The sequence below is a fragment of the Oncorhynchus keta genome, chromosome 7 (genome assembly GCF_023373465.1).
Source record: "Oncorhynchus keta strain PuntledgeMale-10-30-2019 chromosome 7, Oket_V2, whole genome shotgun sequence".
NCBI lineage: Eukaryota > Metazoa > Chordata > Actinopteri > Salmoniformes > Salmonidae > Oncorhynchus > Oncorhynchus keta.
The window spans coordinates 49,220,202-49,243,875 of record NC_068427.1 but is presented as its reverse complement, the minus strand read 5'-3'; the positions used below and the strand labels follow the sequence as shown (position 1 = coordinate 49,243,875).

Sequence of the window (23,674 nt, the reverse complement as noted above, 5' to 3'; positions counted from 1 at the left end):
TTCTCATCAATGATAAGATGACATAAACTCTACAGTGGAAAGTCTACACATCAGAGTTATCGGATTCACATGGAATTGTTGTTCAATTTAAATGTTTGAATATGAAATTATTTGTGATGGGATGAAATGTGATTTTAGTTTCTAAAATGTGAGATTTGGATTATCATAAAATAGGGCTGCTCAATCAGTGGCCCTCCCCTGTGAAGGGACAAAGGCTATAAAGCTTTTCTAACACACCCTCCTCTTCCTTCCTATATAAGCTCTTGACTACAACATAACTTTCTGTTCCGCAGATGTGAGGATGACGATCCCATGTCAGAATGGTTCAGATAAAACCACAGAACGAAGCCAACATCAGCATGAGCTTTGGTTGCGAATGGTATGAACGTTGAACTCTTATTCACGACAGAAGTGATACCTGGCCGTTGAGTTAGCAACCGCAGCTGCAAACGCAGGATAGGAAGGAACAGACAGAGTATCCCATCTACCACACAACAACGTTACTACAACTTATTGAAGTGATCACCAGAGACATTCTTCAAAGGACTCGGTTTGGCAACACAGTCTTCCATCTACCACCAACCTAAACCTACTGAAGCGTAGCTCAGAGTAAATATTTATTTAATTTTCCTTTTCCAAATGGGCGGTAATTTAGAATGCATAAGATACTGTATTTACGATAGCACAGCCTTGCCTCTGTTCCAGTCTTCCCGCTCTTTCACTCAAACCCAGCCCCTTTTCCTTTGTGTAACAAGCTGTCATATCTGTTCCGCCCACTAGGGACGTTTCCTATGACGTAAAGAATTATCCAGGTATAATTAATTCTTGATTCACTTTTGATTTTGAAACAGTTAGAGACTTCTCCTTAGTATCTGGGTCATTCAGGTGGGTGTCTAGGGTATAGGGCTGTGGACCGGACCATTACATTAGGACTTCTCCTTAGTATCTGGGTCATTCAGGTGGGTGTCTAGGGTATAGGGTTGTGGACCGTACCATTACATTAGGACTTCTCCTCAGTATCTGGGTCATTCAGGTGGGTGTCTAGGTTATAGGGTTGTGGACCGTACCATTACATTAGGACTTCTCCTTAGTATCTGGGTCATTCAGGTGGGTGTCTAGGGTATAGGGTTATGGACCGTACCATTACATTAGGACTTCTCCTTAGTATCTGGGTCATTCAGGTGGGTGTCTAGGGTATAGGGCTGTGGACTGTACCATTACATTAGGACTTCTCCTTAGTATCTGGGTCATTCAGGTGGGTGTCTAGGGTATAGGGTTATGGACCGTACCATTACATTAGGACTTCTCCTTAGTATCTGGGTCATTCAGGTGGGTGTCTAGGGTATAGGGTTGTGGACCGTTCCATTACATTAGGACTTCTCCTTAGTATCTGGGTCATTCAGGTGGGTGTCTAGGGTATAGGGTTGTGGACCGTACCATTACATTAGGACTTCTCCTTAGTATCTGGGTCATTCAGGTGGGTGTCTAGGGTAAAGGGTTGTGGACTGTACCATTACATTAGGACTTCTCCTTAGTATCTGGGTCATTCAGGTGGGTGTCTAGGGTATAGGGTTATGGACCGTACCATTACATTAGGACTTCTCCTTAGTATCTGGGTCATTCAGGTGGGTGTCTAGGGTATAGGGTTGTGGACCGTACCATTACATTAGGACTTCTCCTTAGTATCTGGGTCATTCAGGTGGGTGTCTAGGGTATAGGGTTGTGGACCGTACCATTACATTAGGACTTCTCCTTAGTATCTGGGTCATTCAGGTGGGTGTCTAGGGTATAGGGTCATGGACCGTACCATTACTTTAGGACTTAGTATCTGGGTCATTCAGGTGGGTGTCTAGGGTATAGGGTTATGGACCGTACCATTACATTAGGACTTCTCCTTAGTATCTGGGTCATTCAGGTGGGTGTCTAGGGTATAGGGTTATGGACCGTACCATTACATTAGGACTTCTCCTTAGTATCTGGGTCATTCAGGTGGGTGTCTAGGGTATAGGGTCATGGACCGTACCATTACATTAGGACTTCTCCTTAGTATCTGGGTCATTCAGGTGGCTCTCTAGGGTATAGGGTTATGGACCGTACCATTACATTAGGACTTCTCCTTAGTATCTGGGTCATTCAGGTGGGTGTCTAGGGTATAGGGTTGTGGACCGTACCATTACATTAGGACTTCTCCTTAGTATCTGGGTCATTCAGGTGGGTGTCTAGGGTATAGGGTCATGGACCGTACCATTACATTAGGACTTCTCCTTAGTATCTGGGTCATTCAGGTGGGTGTCGAGGTTAAAGGGTTGTGTACCGTACCATTACATTAGGACTTCTCCTTAGTATCTGGGTCGTTCAGGTGGGTGTCTAGGGTAAAGGGTTATGGATCGTACCATTACATTAGGACTCCTCCTTAGTATCTGGGTCAGTCAGGTGGGTGTCTAGGGTATAGGGTTGTGGACCGTACCATTACATTAGGACTTCTCCTTAGTATCTGGGTCATTCAGGTGGGTGTCTACGGTATAGGGTCATGGACCGTACCATTACATTAGGACTTCTCCTCAGTATCTGGGTCATTCAGGTGGGTGTCTAGGGTATAGGGTTGTGGACCGTACCATTACATTAGGACTTCTCCTTAGTGTCTGGGTCATTCAGGTGGGTGTCTAGGGTAAAGGGTTATGGACCGTACCATTAAAATAGGATCATAAATAAATAAATTAGATGTATAATTTCTTTAAAAAAATGTGTTCCCCATGATAGGACAATAAATTAAATGTATAAGTCATTATAAAAGTATATCCATCATCTGAACAACATTGAAAGCCCTCTCTCACCCCGGCTCACAGCAATACATTGGTTCTGGAATATGCAACCATTTCCTTTCTCACTCAACGCCACACTTTCCCAAACATAAAAAACACACACCATCCATCCACACATACTGCACCTTCTGTTTACTGAGTTTTTATCTTCACTGTGTTGAATTAGTGCTTTTGTGTTCCAATTAGTTATATGTGAAGATAAATAGAAAAGCTATATTTTTTGTTGTATTATTACAATCCATAACCGGGCTAGAATTGTTTCATTATTTTCCTCGTCTATAATAACTTTGTAATGTACAAATAGCAGTCTTTGTGTCTCTGAACGTTTTAAGTTCATTCACTTCGGTTTCAATCTTATTAGCTTGTTTGTATCTTCCTCCAATGTCACAGCTTCTTCATCACTCACCTCGAGGCCTTCAAATCTTTTATATCCTTACTGACTAATTCAAGGATACCCATTCAAGTATATTGTCATTTATTGATTTTAACAGATCAGCTTCGACCTTTACCATTCCCAGTGGTGAAAATATTAAATCATCTGTGTCTGTAGAAGTCACGTTTTCACTTTGAGATAGGTTCCCCTGTCTTACTCTCTGTCATGTTGAAATAGGTTCCCCTGTCTTACTCTCTGTCATGTTGAAATAGGTTCCCCTGTCTTACTCTCTGTCATGTTGAAATAGGTTCCCCTGTCTTACTCTCCGTCATGTTGAGATGGGTTCCCCTGTCTTACTCTCTGTCATGTTGAAATAGGTTCCCCTGTCTTACTCTCTGTCATGTTGAGATAGGTTCCCCTGTCTTACTCTCCGTCGTGTTGAGATGGGTTCCCCTGTCTTACTCTCTGACATGTTGAGATGGGTTCCCCTGTCTTACTCTCTGTCATGTTGAAATAGGTTCCCCTGTCTTACTCTCTGTCATGTTGAAATAGGTTCCCCTGTCTTACTCTCCGTCGTGTTGAGATAGGTTCCCCTGTCTTACTCTCCGACATGTTGAAATAGGTTCCCCTGTCTTACTCTCCGTCATATTGAGATGGGTTCCCCTGTCTTACTCTCCGACATGTTGAAATAGGTTCCCCTGTCTTACTCTCCGTCATATTGAGATGGGTTCCCCTGTCTTACTCTCCGTCATGTTGAAATAGGTTCCCCTGTCTTACTCTCCGTCATATTGAGATAGGTTCCCCTGTCTTACTCTCCGTCATGTTGAGATGGGTTCCCCTGTCTTACTCTCCGTCATGATGAGATGGGTTCCCCTGTCTTACTCTCCGTCATGTTGAGATGGGTTCCCCTGTCTTACTCTCTGTCATGTTGAAATAGGTTCCCTTAGTCATTCACTCCGTCATGTTGTCTCTCCGTCATGTTGATAGGTTCCCCTGTCTTACTCTCTGTCATGTTGAAATAGGTTCCCATGTCTTACTCTCCGTCATGTTGAAATAGGTTCCCCTGTCTTACTCTCCGTCATGTTGAAATGGGTTCCCCTGTCTTACTCTCCGTCATGATGAGATGGGTTCCCCTGTCTTACTCTCTGTCATGTTGAAATAGGTTCCCCTGTCTTACTCTCCGTCATGTTGAGATAGGTTCCCCTGCCTTACTCTCTGTCATGTTGAAATAGGTTCCCCTGTCTTACTCTCCGTCATGTTGAAATAGGTTCCCCTGTCTTACTCTCCATCATGTTGAGATGGGTTCCCCTGTCTTACTCTCTGTCATGTTGAAATAGGTTCCCCTGTCTTACTCTCCGTCATGTTGAGATGGGTTCCCCTGTCTTACTCTCCGTCATGTTGAGATGGGTTCCCCTGTCTTACTCTCTGTCATGTTGAAATAGGTTTCCCTGTCTTACTCTCCGTCATGTTGAGATGGGTTCCCCTGTCTTACTCTCCGTCATGTTGAGATGGGTTCCCCTGTCTTACTCTCTGTCATGTTGAAATAGGTTCCCCTGTCTTACTCTCCGTCATGTTGAGATGGGTTCCCCTGTCTTACTCTCTGTCATGTTGAGATAGGTTCCCCTGTCTTACTCTCCGTCATGTTGAGATGGGTTCCCCTGTCTTACTCTCCGTCATGTTGAGATGGGTTCCCCTGTCTTACTCTCTGTCATGTTGAAATAGGTTCCCCTGTCTTACTCTCCGTCATGTTGAAATAGGTTCCCCTGTCTTACTCTCCGTCATGTTGAGATAGGTTCCCCTGTCTTACTCTCTGTCATGTTGAGATAGGTTCCCCTGTCTTACTCTCCGACATGTTGAGATAGGTTCCCCTGTCTTACTCTCCGTCATGTTGAGATGGGTTCCCCTGTCTTACTCTCTGTCATGTTGAAATAGGTTCCCCTGTCTTACTCTCCGTCATGTTGAGATAGGTTCCCCTGTCTTACTCTCTGTCATGTTGAAATAGGTTCCCCTGTCTTACTCTCCGTCATGTTGAAATAGGTTCCCCTGTCTTACTCTCCGTCATGTTGAAATGGGTTCCCCTGTCTTACTCTCCGTCATGATGAGATGGGTTCCCCTGTCTTACTCTCTGTCATGTTGAAATAGGTTCCCCTGTCTTACTCTCTGTCATGTTGAGATAGGTTCCCTGTCTTACTCTCCGTCATGTTGAAATAGGTTCCCCTGTCTTACTCTCTGTCATGTTGAGATAGGTTCCCCTGTCTTACTCTCCGTCATGTTGAAATAGGTTCCCCTGTCTTACTCTCCTGTCATGTTGAAATAGGTTCCCCTGTCTTACTCTCTGTCATGTTGAAATAGGTTCCCTGTCTTACTCTCTGTCATGTTGAAATAGGTTCCCCTGTCTTACTCTCTGTCATGTTGAAATAGGTTCCCCTGTCTTACTCTCTGTCATGTTGAAATAGGTTCCCCTGTCTTACTCTCTGTCATGTTGAAATAGGTTCCCCTGTCTTACTCTCTGTCATGTTGAAATAGGTTCCCCTGTCTTACTCTCCGTCATGTTGAAATAGGTTCCCCTGTCTTACTCTCCGTCATGTTGAAATAGGTTCCCCTGTCTTACTCTCCGTCATGTTGAAATAGGTTCCCCTGTCTTACTCTCTGTCATGTTGAAATAGGTTCCCCTGTCTTACTCTCCGTCGTGTTGAAATAGGTTCCCCTGTCTTACTCTCTGTCATGTAGAGATAGGTTCCCCTGTCTTACTCTCCGTCGTGTTGAGATAGGTTCCCCTGTCTTACTCTCCTTCATGTTGAGATGGGTTCCCCTGTCTTACTCTCCGTCATGTTGAAATAGGTTCCCCTGTCTTACTCTCTGTCATGTTGAGATAGGTTCCCTGTCTTACTCTCCGTCATGTTGAGATAGGTTCCCTGTCTTACTCTCCGTCGTGTTGAGATAGGTTCCCTGTCTTACTCTCTGTCATGTTGAGATAGGTTCCCCTGTCTTACTCTCCGTCATGTTGAGATAGGTTCCCCTGTCTTACTCTCCGTCATGTTGAGATAGGTTCCCCTTAGTCTTACTACTCCGTCGTGTTGAGATGGTTCCCTGTCTTACTCTCTGTCATGTTGAGATAGGTTCCCTGTCTTATTCACTACTGAGATAGGTTCCCCTGTCTTACTGTCCGTCATGTTGAGATAGGTTCCCTACTGTCTGTGGACCTCAGATGTATGTATGTATGAGGGGGACAGAGGAAGGGTTAGTCATTCACTACTAGACTAATGGACCTTATGATGTATGTATGTATGTATGGGGGACAGACAGAGGAAGGGTTAGTCATTCACTACTAGACTGAGGGACCTTACAGATGTATGTATGTATGGGGGACAGAGGAAGGGTTAGTCATTCACTACTAGACTGAGGGACCTTACAGATGTATGTATGTATGGGGGACAGAGGAAGGGTTAGTCATTCACTACTAGACTAAGGGACCTTACAGATGTATGTATGGGGGACAGAGGAAGGGTTAGTCATTCACTACTAGACTATGATGTATGTATGGACAGAGGAAGGGTTAGTCATTCACTACTAGACTGAGGGACCTTACAGATGTATGTATGTATGGGGGACAGAGGAAGGGTTAGTCATTCACTACTAGACTAAGGGACCTTACAGATGTATGTATGTAGGGGGGACAGAGGAAGGGTTAGTCATTCACTACTAGACTGAGGGACCTTACAGATGTATGTATGGGGGACAGAGGAAGGGTTAGTCATTCACTACTAGACTGAGGGACCTTACAGATGTATGTATGTATGGGGGACAGAGGAAGGGTTAGTCATTCACTACTAGACTAAGGGACCTTACAGATGTATGTATGTATGGGGGACAGAGGAAGGGTTAGTCATTCACTACTAGACTGAGGGACCTTACAGATGTATGTATGGAGGACAGAGGAAGGGTTAGTCATTCAAATGATTTCACACAGAGTTAGTCCATGTGATTTGTTAAGACACATTTTACTCCTGAACTAATTTAGGCCAAAACAAAGGGGCTGAATACTTATGCAATTAACATATATTTAGTTATCACATTTTTATTACACTTTGACAGACTGTTTTGAGTAGATTGTTGACAATGAAATACATTTGAATCTCGCATTGTAACACAAAATATGAAGAAATCGAAGAGGTCTGAATACTTTTGCCACGCACTGTACATTACATGAGGTGATAGAATCCCAGAGCCTTTATCCTTCTGCCTTGGAGGCAGTCTAGTGTGTGAAGAGGAAAAGCAACATTTCTGCAGCGGACAGAGTACCATCTGTCTTTATTATTGTCAGTGTTTTGAGAGTTTGGGGAAATAACTCTCAAGGGCATTTGTGTCCTTGAGAGCAGAACTGTATCATCAGGACTACCCCACACACCTCATGTCATATCTCACAATATCGCCAGTTTATCTCTGCTCCATGATCACTGTCATGTTGTCATTCCAGAAAATAAGTATTTTAACTTGGAGTATTTGATCATTCCCCTCTAACAAATGTTAATGGGATACATTAGCGTGTCTAGTTTGAAAAACAAACGCCTCACAAGTTCTCAACTGTCTGTTTCTCAAACTAGACACTCTGATGTACTTGTCCTCTTGCTCAGTAGGGCATCCCACTCCTCTTTCTTTTCTGGTTAGGGCCAGTTTGCACCGTTCTGTGAAGGGAATAGGAAACAGCATTGTACGAGATCTTCAGTTTCTTGGCAAGTTCTCGTCTTCATTTCTCAGAACAAGAATAGACTTGTTTCTGGCCATTTTGAGCCTGTAATCGAACGCACAAATGCTGATGCTCCAGATACACAACTAGTCTAAAGGCGGCCAGTTTTATTGCTTCTATAATCAGAAGAACAGTTTTCAGCTGTGCTAACATAATTGCAAAAGGGTTTTCTAATGATCAATTAGCATTTTAAAATGATAAACTTGGATTAGCTAACACAACGTGCCGTTGGAACACAGGAGTGATGGTTGCTGATAATGGGCCTCTGTTCCATTAAACATCTGCAGTTTCCAGCTACAATAGTCATTTACAACATTAACCATGTCTACAATGTATTTCTGATCAATTTGATGTTATGTTAGTGGACTAAAATGTGATTTTCTTTCAAAAACAAGGACATTTCTAAGTGACCAAAACTTTTGAACTGTATATCTGTCCTGTACCTGTACCTGTTATCAGACACCTCTCCCATAACTCCTGTACCTGTTATCAGACACCTCTCCTATAACTCCTGTATCTTCTATTGTTATCAGAAACCTCTCCCATAACTCCTGTATCTTCTATTGTTATCAGAAACCTCTCCTATAACTCCTGTACCTGTTATCAGAAACCTCTCCCATAACTCCTGTATCTTCTATTGTTATCAGAAACCTCTCCTATAACTCCTGTACCTGTTATCAGAAACCTCTCCTATAACTCCTGTATCTTCTATTGTTATCAGAAACCTCTCCCATAACTCCTGTATCTTCTATTGTTATCAGAAACCTCTCCTATAACTCCTGTATCTTCTATTGTTATCAGACACCTCTCCTATAACTCCTGTACCTGTTATCAGACACCTCTCCTATAACTCCTGTATCTTCTATTGTTATCAGAAACCTCTCCTATAACTCCTGTATCTTATATTGTTATCAGAAACCTCTCCTATAACTCCTGTATCTTCTATTGTTATCAGAAACCTCTCCTATAACTCCTGTACCTGTTATCAGAAACCTCTCCTATAACTCCTGTACCTGTTATCAGACACCTCTCCTATAACTCCTGTATCTTCTATTGTTATCAGACACCTCTCCCATAACTCCTGTATCTTCTATTGTTATCAGACACCTCTCCTATAACTCCTGTATCTTCTATTGTTATCAGACACCTCTCCTATAACTCCTGTATCTTCTATTGTTATCAGAAACCTCTCCTATAACTCCTGTATCTTATATTGTTATCAGAAACCTCTCCTATAACTCCTGTATCTTCTATTGTTATCAGAAACCTCTCCCATAACTCCTGTATCTTCTATTGTTATCAGACACCTCTCCTATAACTCCTGTATCTTCTATTGTTATCAGAAACCTCTCCTATAACTCCTGTATCTTCTATTGTTATCAGACACCTCTCCTATAACTCCTGTATCTTATATTGTTATCAGAAACCTCTCCTATAACTCCTGTATCTTCTATTGTTATCAGAAACCTCTCCCATAACTCCTGTATCTTCTATTGTTATCAGAAACCTCTCCTATAACTCCTGTATCTTATATTGTTATCAGAAACCTCTCCTATAACTCCTGTATCTTCTATTGTTATCAGACACCTCTCCTATAACTCCTGTATCTTCTATTGTTATCAGAAACCTCTCCTATAACTCCTGTATCTTCTATTGTTATCAGAAATAACTCCTGTATCTCAGAAACCTCTCCTATAACTCCTGTATCTTCTATTGTTATCAGAAACCTCTCCTATAACTCCTGTACCTGTTATCAGACACCTGTTCCTGTATCAGTTAAACCTCTCCTATAACTCCTGTATCTTCTATTGTTATCAGAAACCTCTCCTATAACTCCTGTATCTTCTATTGTTATCAGAAACCTCTCCCTATAACTCCTGTATCTTCTATTGTTATCAGACACCTCTCCTATAACTCCTGTATCTTCTATTGTTATCAGAAACCTCTCCTATAACTCCTGTATCTTCTATTGTTATCAGAAACCTCTCCCATAACTCCTGTATCTTCTATTGTTATCAGAAACCTCTCCTATAACTCCTGTATCTTAACTCCTGTATCTATTGTTATCAGAAACCTCTCCTATAACTCCTGTATCTTCTATTGTTATCAGACACCTCTCCTATAACTCCTGTATCTTCTATTGTTATCAGAAACCTCTCCTATAACTCCTGTATCTTCTATTGTTATCAGAAACTCCTGTATCCTGTTATCAGACACCTCCTATAACTCCTCCTATTGTTATCAGAATAACTCCTATAACTCCTGTATCTTCTATTGTTATCAGAAACCTCTCCTATAACTCCTGTATCTTCTATTGTTATCAGAAACCTCTCCTATAACTCCTGTATCTTCTATTGTTATCAGAAACCTCTCCTATAACTCCTGTATCTTCTATTGTTATCAGAAACCTCTCCTATAACTCCTGTATCTTCTATTGTTATCAGAAACCTCTCCTATAACTCCTGTACCTGTTATCAGACACCTCTCCTATAACTCCTGTATCTTCTATTGTTATCAGAAACCTCTCCTATAACTCCTGTATCTTCTATTGTTATCAGACACCTCTCCTATAACTCCTGTATCTTCTATTGTTATCAGAAACCTCTCCTATAACTCCTGTATCTTCTATTGTTATCAGACACCTCTCCTATAACTCCTGTATCTTCTATTGTTATCAGACACCTCTCCTATAACTCCTGTATCTTCTATTGTTATCAGAAACCTCTCCTATAACTCCTGTATCTTCTATTGTTATCAGACACCTCTCCTATAACTCCTGTACCTGTTATCAGACACCTCTCCTATAACTCCTGTATCTTCTATTGTTATCAGAAACCTCTCCTATAACTCCTGTACCTGTTATCAGACACCTCTCCTATAACTCCTGTATCTGAAACCTTCCTATAACTCCTGTACATCAGACACCTCTCCTATAACTCCTGTATCTTCTATTGTTATCAGAAACCTCTCCTATAACTCCTGTATCCTGTTATCAGAAACCTCTCCTATAACTCCTGTACCTGTTATCAGACACCTCTCCTATAACTCCTGTATCTTCTATTGTTATCAGAAACCTCTCCTATAACTCCTGTATCTTCTATTGTTATCAGACACCTCTCCTATAACTCCTGTATCTTCTATTGTTATCTGAAACCTCTCCTATAACTCCTGTACCTGTTAAACCTCTCCTATAACTCCTGTATCTTCTATTGTTATCAGACACCTCTCCTATAACTCCTGTACCTATTGTTATCAGACACCTCTCCTATAACTCCTGTATCTTCTATTGTTATCAGAAACCTCTCCTATAACTCCTGTATCCTATTGTTATCAGACACCTCTCCTATAACTCCTGTACCTGTTATCAGAAACCTCTCCTATAACTCCTGTATCTTCTATTGTTATCAGAAACCTCTCCTATAACTCCTGTACCTGTTATCAGAAACCTCTCCTATAACTCCTGTACCTGTTATCAGAAACCTCTCCTATAACTCCTGTACCTGTTATCAGAAACCTCTCCTATAACTCCTGTATCTTCTATTGTTATCAGAAACCTCTCCTATAACTCCTGTATCTTCTATTGTTATCAGAAACCTCTCCTATAACTCCTGTATCTTCTATTGTTATCAGAAACCTCTCCTATAACTCCTGTATCTGTTATCAGAAACCTCTCCTATAACTCCTGTTATCAGACACCTCTCCTATAACTCCTGTACCTGTTATCAGAAACCTCTCCTATAACTCCTGTATCAGAAACCTTCCTATAACTGTTATCAGAAACCTCTCCCATAACTCCTGTATCTTCTATTGTTATCAGACACCTCTCCTATAACTCCTGTATCTTCTATTGTTATCAGAAACCTCTCCTATAACTCCTGTATCTTCTATTGTTATCAGAAACCTCTCCTATAACTCCTGTATCTTCTATTGTTATCAGAAACCTCTCCTATAACTCCTGTACCTGTTATCAGAAACCTCTCCTATAACTCCTGTATCTTCTATTGTTATCAGAAACCTCTCCTATAACTCCTGTATCTTCTATTGTTATCAGACACCTCTCCTATAACTCCTGTATCTTCTATTGTTATCAGAAACCTCTCCTATAACTCCTGTATCTTCTATTGTTATCAGACACCTCTCCTATAACTCCTGTATCTTCTATTGTTATCAGAAACCTCTCCTATAACTCCTGTATCTTCTATTGTTATCAGAAACCTCTCCCATAACTCCTGTATCTTCTATTGTTATCAGAAACCTCTCCTATAACTCCTGTATCTTCTATTGTTATCAGACACCTCTCCTATAACTCCTGTATCTTCTATTGTTATCAGAAACCTCTCCTATAACTCCTGTATCTTCTATTGTTATCAGAAACCTCTCCTATAACTCCTGTATCTTCTATTGTTATCAGAAACCTCTCCTATAACTCCTGTATCTTCTATTGTTATCAGACACCTCTCCTATAACTCCTGTATCTTCTATTGTTATCAGACACCTCTCCTATAACTCCTGTATCTTCTATTGTTATCAGAAACCTCTCCTATAACTCCTGTATCTTCTATTGTTATCAGACACCTCTCCTATAACTCCTGTATCTTCTATTGTTATCAGAAACCTCTCCTATAACTCCTGTATCTTCTATTGTTATCAGAAACCTCTCCTATAACTCCTGTATCTCCTGTATCTTCTATTGTTATCAGACACCTCTCCTATAACTCCTGTATCTTCTATTGTTATCAGAAACCTCTCCTATAACTCCTGTATCTTCTATTGTTATCAGACACCTCTCCTATAACTCCTGTATCTTTATCTATAACTCCTGTATCTTCTGTTATCAGAAACCTCTCCTATAACTCCTGTATCTTCTATTGTTATCAGAAACCTCTCCTATAACTCCTGTATCTTCTATTGTTATCAGAAACCTTCCTATAACTCCTGTATCTCTCCTATAACTCCTGTATCTTCTATTGTTATCAGAAACCTCTCCTATAACTCCTGTATCTTCTATTGTTATCAGAAACCTCTCCTATAACTCCTGTATCTTCTATTGTTATCAGATCACCTCTCCTATAACTCCTGTATCTTCTATTGTTATCAGAAACCTCTCCTATAACTCCTGTATCTTCTATTGTTATCAGAAACCTCTCCTATAACTCCTGTATCTTCTATTGTTATCAGACACCTCTCCTATAACTCCTGTATCTTCTATTGTTATCAGACACCTCTCCTATAACTCCTGTATCTTCTATTGTTATCAGAAACCTCTCCTATAACTCCTGTACCTGTTATCAGAAACCTCTCCTATAACTCCTGTATCTTCTATTGTTATCAGAAACCTCTCCTATAACTCCTGTATCTTCTATTGTTATCAGAAACCTCTCCTATAACTCCTGTATCTTCTATTGTTATCAGAAACCTCTCCTATAACTCCTGTATCTTCTATTGTTATCAGAAACCTCTCCTATAACTCCTGTATCTTCTATTGTTATCAGACACCTCTCCTATAACTCCTGTATCTTCTATTGTTATCAGAAACCTCTCCTATAACTCCTGTACCTGTTATCAGAAACCTCTCCTATAACTCCTGTATCTTCTATTGTTATCAGAAACCTCTCCTATAACTCCTGTATCTTCTATTGTTATCAGAAACCTCTCCTATAACTCCTGTATCTTCTATTGTTATCAGAAACCTCTCCTATAACTCCTGTACCTGTTATCAGAAACCTCTCCTATAACTCCTGTACCTGTTATCAGACACCTCTCCTATAACTCCTGTATCTTCTATTGTTATCAGACACCTCTCCTATAACTCCTGTATCTTCTATTGTTATCAGAAACCTCTCCCATAACTCCTGTATCTTCTGTTATCAGACACCTCTCCTATAACTCCTGTATCTTCTATTGTTATCAGAAACCTCTCCTATAACTCCTGTATCTTCTATTGTTCCTATAACTCCTGTATCAGATCACCTCTCCTATAACTCCTGTATCTTCTATTGTTATCAGAAACCTCTCCTATAACTCCTGTACCTCAGACACCTCTCCTATAACTCCTGTATCTTCTATTGTTATCAGAAACCTCTCCTATAACTCCTGTATCTTCTATTGTTATCAGAAACCTCTCCTATAACTCCTGTATCTTATAACTTGTTATCAGACACCTCTCCTATAACTCCTGTATCTTCTATTGTTATCAGAAACCTCTCCTATAACTCCTGTATCTTCTATTGTTATCAGACACCTCTCCTATAACTCCTGTATCTTCTATTGTTATCAGAAACCTCTCCTATAACTCCTGTACCTGTTATCAGAAACCTCTCCTATAACTCCTGTATCTTCTATTGTTATCAGAAACCTCTCCTATAACTCCTGTACCTGTTATCAGACACCTCTCCTATAACTCCTGTATCTTCTATTGTTATCAGAAACCTCTCCTATAACTCCTGTACCTGTTATCAGACACCTCTCCTATAACTCCTGTATCTTCTATTGTTATCAGAAACCTCTCCTATAACTCCTGTATCTTCTATTGTTATCAGACACCTCTCCTATAACTCCTGTACCTTCTATTGTTATCAGACACCTCTCCTATAACTCCTGTATCTTCTATTGTTATCAGAAACCTCTCCTATAACTCCTGTATCTTCTATTGTTATCAGAAACCTCTCCTATAACTCCTGTATCTTCTGTTATCAGACACCTCTCCTATAACTCCTGTATCTTCTATTGTTATCAGAAACCTCTCCTATAACTCCTGTATCTTCTATTGTTATCAGAAACCTCTCCTATAACTCCTGTACCTGTTATCAGAAACCTCTCCTATAACTCCTGTTATCTTCTATAACTTATCAGAAACCTCTCCTATAACTCCTGTATCTTCTATTGTTATCATAACTCCTGACTTCTATTGTTATCAGACTCTCCTATAACTCCTGTATCTTCTATTGTTATCAGAAACCTCTCCTATAACTCCTGTATCTTCTATTGTTATCAGACACCTCTCCTATAACTCCTGTATCTTCTATTGTTATCAGAAACCTCTCCTATAACTCCTGTATCTTCTATTGTTATCAGACACCTCTCCTATAACTCCTGTATCTTCTATTGTTATCAGACACCTCTCCTATAACTCCTGTATCTTCTATTGTTATCAGAAACCTCTCCTATAACTCCTGTACCTGTTATCAGACACCTCTCCTATAACTCCTGTATCTTCTATTGTTATCAGAAACCTCTCCTATAACTCCTGTACCTGTTATCAGACACCTCTCCCATAACTCCTGTACCTGTTATCAGACACCTCTCCTATAACTCCTGTATCTTCTATTGTTATCAGAAACCTCTCCTATAACTCCTGTATCTTCTATTGTTATCAGACACCTTCCTATAACTTATCTTCTAGAAATCAGACACCTCTCCTATAACTCCTGTATCTTCTATTGTTATCAGACACCTCTCCTATAACTCCTGTATCTTCTCAGACACCTCCTATAACTCTATTGTTATCAGACACCTCTCCTATAACTCCTGTATCTTCTATTGTTATCAGAAACCTCTCCTATAACTCCTGTATCTTCTATTGTTATCAGACACCTCTCCTATAACTCCTGTATCTTCTATTGTTATCAGAAACCTCTCCTATAACTCCTGTATCTTCTATAACTGTTATCAGACACCTCTCCTATAACTCCTGTATCTTCTGTTATCAGAAACCTCTCCTATAACTCCTGTATCTTCTATTGTTATCAGAAACCTCTCCTATAACTCCTGTATCTTCTATTGTTATCAGAAACCTCTCCTATAACTCCTGTATCTTCTATAACTCCTGTACCTGTTATCAGAACCTCTCTCCTATAACTCCTGTATCTTCTGTTATCAGAAACACCTCTCCTATAACTCCTGTTATCAGAAACCTCTCCTATAACTCCTGTATCTTCTATTGTTATCAGAAACCTCTCCTATAACTCCTGTATCAGACACCTTCTATTGTTATCAGAAACCTCTCCTATAACTCCTGTATCTTCTATTGTTATCAGAAACCTCTCCTATAACTCCTGTATCTTCTATTGTTATCAGACACCTCTCCTATAACTCCTGTATCTTCTATTGTTATCAGAAACCTCTCCTATAACTCCTGTATCTTCTATTGTTATCAGACACCTCTCCTATAACTCCTGTATCTTCTATTGTTATCAGAAACCTCTCCCTATAACTCCTGTATCTTCTATTGTTATCAGAAACCTCTCCTATAACTCCTGTATCTTCTATTGTTATCAGAAACCTCTCCTATAACTCCTGTATCTTCTATTGTTATCAGAAACCTCTCCTATAACTCCTGTACCTGTTATCAGAAACCTCTCCTATAACTCCTGTATCTTCTATTGTTATCAGAAACCTCTCCTATAACTCCTGTACCTGTTATCAGACACCTCTCCTATAACTCCTGTATCTTCTATTGTTATCAGAAACCTCTCCTATAACTCCTGTATCTTCTATTGTTATCAGACACCTCTCCTATAACTCCTGTATCTTCTATTGTTATCAGAAACCTCTCCTATAACTCCTGTACCTGTTATCAGAAACCTCTCCTATAACTCCTGTATCTTCTATTGTTATCAGAAACCTCTCCTATAACTCCTGTATCTTCTATTGTTATCAGAAACCTCTCCTATAACTCCTGTATCCTATGTTATCAGACACCTCTCCTATAACTCCTGTATTGTTATCAGACACCTCTCCTATAACTCCTGTATCTTCTATTGTTATCAGAAACCTCTCCTATAACTCCTGTATCTTCTATTGTTATCAGAAACCTCTCCTATAACTCCTGTACCTGTTATCAGAAACCTCTCCTATAACTCCTGTATCTTCTATCAGAAACCTCTCCTATAACTCCTGTATCCTATTGTTATCAGAAACCTCTCCTATAACTCCTGTATCTTCTATTGTTATCAGAAACCTCTCCTATAACTCCTGTATCTTCTATTGTTATCAGACACCTCTCCTATAACTCCTGTATCTTCTATTGTTATCAGAAACCTCTCCTATAACTCCTGTAAACCCTCTCCTATAACTCCTGTACCTGTTATCAGAAACCTCTCCTATAACTCCTGTATCTTCTATTGTTATCAGAAACCTCTCCTATAACTCCTGTATCTTCTATTGTTATCAGACACCTCTCCTATAACTCCTGTATCTTCTATTGTTATCAGAAACCTCTCCTATAACTCCTGTATCTTCTATTGTTATCAGAAACCTCTCCTATAACTCCTGTACCTGTTATCAGAAACCTCTCCTATAACTCCTGTATCTTCTATTGTTATCAGAAACCTCTCCTATAACTCCTGTATCTGTTATCAGAAACCTCTCCTATAACTCCTGTATCTTCTATTGTTATCAGAAACCTCTCCTATAACTCCTGTATCTTCTATTGTTATCAGACACCTCTCCTATAACTCCTGTATCTTCTATTGTTATCAGACACCTCTCCTATAACTCCTGTATCTTCTATTGTTATCAGAAACCTCTCCTATAACTCCTGTACCTGTTATCAGACACCTCTCCTATAACTCCTGTACCTGTTATCAGACACCTCTCCTATAACTCCTGTATCTTCTATTGTTATCAGAAACCTCTCCTATAACTCCTGTACCTGTTATCAGACACCTCTCCTATAACTCCTGTATCTTCTATTGTTATCAGAAACCTCTCCTATAACTCCTGTATCTTCTATTGTTATCAGACACCTCTCCTATAACTCCTGTATCTTCTATTGTTATCAGAAACCTGTATAACTCCTGTATCTTCTGTTATCAGAAACCTCTCCTATAACTCCTGTATCTTCTATTGTTATCAGAAACCTCTCCTATAACTCCTGTATCTTCTATTGTTATCAGAAACCTCTCCTATAACTCCTGTATCTTCTATTGTTATCAGAAACCTCTCCTATAACTCCTGTATCCTATTGTTATCAGAAACCTCTCCTATAACTCCTGTATCTTCTATTGTTATCAGAAACCTCTCCTATAACTCCTGTATCTTCTATTGTTATCAGAAACCTCTCCTATAACTCCTGTATCTTCTGTTATCAGACACCTCTCCTATAACTCCTGTATCTCAGACACCTCTCCTATAACTCCTGTATCTTCTATTTATCAGAAACCTCTCCTATAACTCCTGTATCTTCTATTGTTATCAGAAACCTCTCCTATAACTCCTGTATCAGAAACCTTCTATTGTTATCAGAAACCTCTCCTATAACTCCTGTATCTTCTATTATTATCAGAAACCTCTCCTATAACTCCTGTATCTTCTATTGTTATCAGACACCTCTCCTATAACTCCTGTATCTTCTATTGTTATCAGAAACCTCTCCTATAACTCCTGTATCTTCTATTGTTATCAGAAACCTCCTCCTGTACCTGTTATCAGAAACCTCTCCTATAACTCCTGTATCTTCTATTGTTATCAGAAACCTCTCCTATAACTCCTGTATCAGAAACCTCTTCTATTGTTATCAGACACCTCTCCTATAACTCCTGTATCTTCTATTGTTATCAGAAACCTCTCCTATAACTCCTGTATCTTCTATTGTTATCAGAAACCTCCTATAACTCCTGTATCTTCTATAACTCCTTCTGTATTGTTATCAGAAACCTCTCCTATAACTCCTGTATCTTCTGTTATCAGACACCTCTCCTATAACTCCTGTATCTTCTATTGTTATCAGACACCTCTCCTATAACTCCTGTATCTTCTATTGTTATCAGAAACCTCTCCACCTCTCTATAACTCCTGTATCTTCTATTGTTATCAGAAACCTCTCCTATAACTCCTGTATCTTCTATTGTTATCAGAAACCTCTCCTATAACTCCTGTACCTGTTATCAGAAACCTCTCCTATAACTCCTGTATCTTCTATTGTTATCAGAAACACCTCTCCTATAACTCCTGTATCTTCTCAGACACCTTCCTATAACTCCTGTTATCAGAAACCTCTCCTATAACTCCTGTATCTTCTATTGTTATCAGAAACCTCTCCTATAACTCCTGTATCTTCTATTGTTATCAGAAACCTCTCCTATAACTCCTGTATCTTCTATTGTTATCAGACACCTCTCCTATAACTCCTGTATCTTCTATTGTTATCAGAAACCTCTCCTATAACTCCTGTACCTGTTATCAGAAACCTCTCCTATAACTCCTGTATCTTATCAGAAACTCCTATAACTCCTGTATCTTCTATTGTTATCAGAAACCTCTCCTATAACTCCTGTATCTTCTATTGTTATCAGAAACCTCTCCTATAACTCCTGTATCTTCTATTGTTATCAGAAACCTCTCCTATAACTCCTGTATCTTCTATTGTTATCAGACACCTCTCCTATAACTCCTGTATCTTCTATCAGAAACCTGTTATCAGAAACCTCTCCTATAACTCCTGTATCAGAAACCTTCTATAACTGTTATTGTTATCAGAAACCTCTCCTATAACTCCTGTACCTTGTTATCAGAAACCTCTCCTATAACTCCTGTATCTTCTATTGTTATCAGAAACCTCTCCTATAACTCCTGTATCTTCTATTGTTATCAGAAACCTCTCCTATAACTCCTGTATCTTCTATTGTTATCAGAAACCTCTCCCTATAACTCCTGTATCTTCTATTGTTATCAGAAACCTCTCCTATAACTCCTGTATAACTCCTGTATAACTCCTGTATCTTCTATTGTTATCAGAAACCTCTCCTATAACTCCTGTACCTGTTATCAGAAACCTCTCCTATAACTCCTGTACCTGTTATCAGAAACCTCTCCTATAACTCCTGTATCTTCTATTGTTATCAGAAACCTCTCCTATAACTCCTGTATCTTCTATTGTTATCAGAAACCTCTCCTATAACTCCTGTATCTTCTATTGTTATCAGAAACCTCTCCTATAACTCCTGTACCTGTTATCAGAAACCTCTCCTATAACTCCTGTATCTTCTATTGTTATCAGAAACCTCTCCTATAACTCCTGTATCTTCTATTGTTATCAGAAACCTCTCCTATAACTCCTGTATCCTGTTATCAGAACCTCTCCTATAACTCCTGTACCTGTTATCAGAAACCTCTCCTATAACTCCTGTATCTTCTATTGTTATCAGACACCTCTCCTATAACTCCTGTATCTTCTATTGTTATCAGAAACCTCTCCTATAACTCCTGTATCTTCTATTGTTATTGTATCTTCTATCAGAAACCTCTCCTATAACTCCTGTATCTTCTATTGTTATCAGAAACCTCTCCTATAACTCCTGTACCTGTTATCAGAAACCTCTCCTATAACTCCTGTATCTTCTATTGTTATCAGAAACCTCTCCTATAACTCCTGTACCTGTTATCAGACTCCCTATAACTCCTGTATTCTAACTCCTGTTATTGTTATCAGAAACCTCTCCTATAACTCCTGTACCTGTTATCAGACACCTCTCCTATAACTCCTGTATCTTCTATTGTTATCAGAAACCTCTCCTATAACTCCTGTATCAGAACTTCCTATAACTCCTGTTATCAGACACCTCTCCTATAACTCCTGTATCTTCTATTGTTATCAGAAACCTCTCCTATAACTCCTGTAACTCCTGTATCTTCTATTGTTATCAGAAACCTCTCCTATAACTCCTGTATCTTCTATTGTTATCAGAAACCTCTCCTATAACTCCTGTATCTTCTATTGTTATCAGAAACCTCTCCTATAACTCCTGTATCTTCTATTGTTATCAGAAACCTCTCCTATAACTCCTGTATCTTCTGTTGTTATCAGAACCTCTCTATAACTCCTGTACCTTCTATTGTTATCAGAAACCTCTCCTATAACTCCTGTATCTTCTATTGTTATCAGAAACCTCTCCTATAACTCCTGTATCTTCTATTGTTATCAGAAACCTCTCCTATAACTCCTGTATCTTCTATTGTTATCAGAAACCTCTCCTATAACTCCTGTACCTGTTATCAGAAACCTCTCCTATAACTCCTGTATCTTCTATTGTTATCAGAAACCTCTCCTATAACTCCTGTATCTTCTATTGTTATCAGAAACCTCTCCTATAACTCCTGTACCTGTTATCAGAAACCTCTCCTATAACTCCTGTATCTTCTATTGTTATCAGAAACCTCTCCTATAACTCCTGTATCTTCTATTGTTATCAGAAACCTCTCCTATAACTCCTGTATCTTCTATTGTTATCAGAAACCTCTCCTATAACTCCTGTATCTTCTATTGTTATCAGAAACCTCTCCTATAACTCCTGTATCAGAAACCTCTCCTATAACTCCTGTATCCTATCAGAAACCTCTCTCCTATAACTCCTGTATCTTCTGTTATCAGAAACCTCTCCTATAACTCCTGTATCTTATATTGTTATCAGACCTCTCCTACTCTGTATCTTCTCCTATAACTCCTGTATCTTGTTATCTCTCCTATAACTCCTGTTATCAGAAACCTCTCCTATAACTCCTGTATCTTCTATTGTTATCAGAAACCTCTCCTATAACTCCTGTACCTGTTATCAGACACCTCTCCTATAACTCCTGTATCTTCTATTGTTATCAGAAACCTCTCCTATAACTCCTGTATCTTCTATTGTTATCAGAAACCTCTCCTATAACTCCTGTACCTGTTATCAGACACCTCTCCTATAACTCCTGTATCTTCTATTGTTATCAGAAACCTCTCCTATAACTCCTGTATCTTCTATTGTTATCAGACACCTCTCCTATAACTCCTGTATCTTCTATTGTTATCAGACACCTCTCCTATAACTCCTGTATCTTCTATTGTTATCACTCCTGTATCTTCTATCAGAAACCTCCTATAACTCCTGTATCTTCTATTGTTATCAGAAACCTCTCCTATAACTCCTGTATCTTCCTGTTATCAGACACCTCTCCTATAACTCCTGTATCTTCTATTGTTATCAGACACCTCTCCTATAACTCCTGTATCTTCTATTGTTATCAGACACCTCTCCTATAACTCCTGTATCTTCTATTGTTATCAGACACCTCTCCTATAACTCCTGTATCTTCTATTGTTATCAGACACCTCTCCTATAACTCCTGTATCTTCTATTGTTATCAGAAACCTCTCCTATAACTCCTGTACCTGTTATCAGACACCTCTCCTATAACTCCTGTACCTGTTATCAGAAACCTCTCCTATAACTCCTGTACCTGTTATCAGACACCTCTCCTATAACTCCTGTACCTGTTATCAGACACCTCTCCTATAACTCCTGTATCTTCTATTGTTATCAGAAACCTCTCCTATAACTCCTGTACCTGTTATCAGACACCTCTCCCATAACTCCTGTACCTGTTATCAGACACCTCTCCTATAACTCCTGTACCTGTTATCAGACACCTCTCCTATAACTCCTGTACCTGTTATCAGACACCTCTCCTATAACTCCTGTATCTTCTATTGTTATCAGACACCTCTCCTATAACTCCTGTACCTGTTATCAGACACCTCTCCTATAACTCCTGTACCTGTTATCAGACACCTCTCCTATAACTCCTGTACCTGTTATCAGACACCTCTCCTATAACTCCTGTACCTGTTATCAGACACCTCTCCTATAACTCCTGTATCTTCTATTGTTATCAGACACCTCTCCTATAACTCCTGTACCTGTTATCAGACACCTCTCCTATAACTCCTGTATCTTCTATTGTTATCAGAAACCTCTCCTATAACTCCTGTACCTGTTATCAGACACCTCTCCTATAACTCATGCTGTTATATAAAGTTGAAGTTGGAAGTTTACATGTCCTTGGAATCATTAAAACTAGTTTTTCAACCACTCCACAAATTTCTTGTTAACAAACTATGGTTTTGGCAAGTCGGTTAGGACATCTACTTTGTGCATGACACAAGTAATTTTTCCAACAATTGTTTACAGACAGATGATTTCACTTATAATTCACTGTATCACAATTCCAGTGGGTCAGAAGTTTACATACACTAAGTTGACTGTGCATTTAAACAGCTTGGAAAATTTCAGAAAATTATGCCATGGCTTTAGAAGCTTCTGATAGGCTAATTGACATCATTTGAGACAATTGGAGGTGTATCTGTGGATGTATTTCAAGGACAACCTTCAAACTCTTTGCTTGACATCATGGGAAAAATTTTAAAAATCAGCCAAGACCTCAGAAAACAATTGTTTACCTCCACAAGTCTGGTTCATCCTTGGGAGCAATCTCCAAATGCCTGAAGGTACCACGTTCATCTGTACAAACAATAGTACGCAAGTATAAACACCATGGGACCATGCAGCCGTCATACTGCTCAGGAAGGAGACGTGTTCTGTCTCCTAGAGATGAACGTACTTTGGTGTGAAAATTGCAAATCAGATGCTGGAGGAAACAGGTACAAAAGTGTCTATAGCCACAGTAAAACGAGTCCTATATAGACATAACCTGAAAGGCCAATCAGCAAGGAAAAGCCACTGCTCCAAAACTGATATTAAAAATCCAGACTACGGTTTGCAACTTCATATGGGGACAAAGATCGTACTTTTTGGAGAAATGTCCTCTAGTCTGATGAAACAAAAATAGAACTGATTGGCCATAATGACCATCGTTATGTTTGGAGGGAAAAGGGGGAGGTTTGCAAGCCGAAGAACACCATCCCAACAGTGAAGCACGAGAGTAGCAGCATCATGTTGTGGGGGTGCTTTGCTGCAG

At 39.6% G+C, this 23,674-nt stretch overlaps 2 long non-coding RNA genes across 2 annotated transcripts; one reads left to right on the top strand and one right to left on the bottom strand.

Annotated features, from left to right (window-relative positions):
- The first annotated feature begins 1,854 nt into the window (after positions 1-1,854).
- On the top strand, positions 1,855-2,645 carry LOC127931283 (uncharacterized). The gene is made up of 3 exons (XR_008140610.1): positions 1,855-2,063; positions 2,138-2,285; positions 2,582-2,645. It is a non-coding gene; the product is annotated as an uncharacterized LOC127931283 (long non-coding RNA).
- A 7,986-nt stretch (positions 2,646-10,631) lies between these two features.
- On the bottom strand, positions 10,632-22,095 carry LOC127931282 (uncharacterized). Its single transcript, XR_008140609.1, has 3 exons — positions 21,949-22,095; positions 13,667-13,740; positions 10,632-10,812 (listed from the first exon to the last, which is right to left on the bottom strand). It is a non-coding gene; the product is annotated as an uncharacterized LOC127931282 (long non-coding RNA).
- Between the last annotated feature and the right edge of the window lie 1,579 nt (positions 22,096-23,674).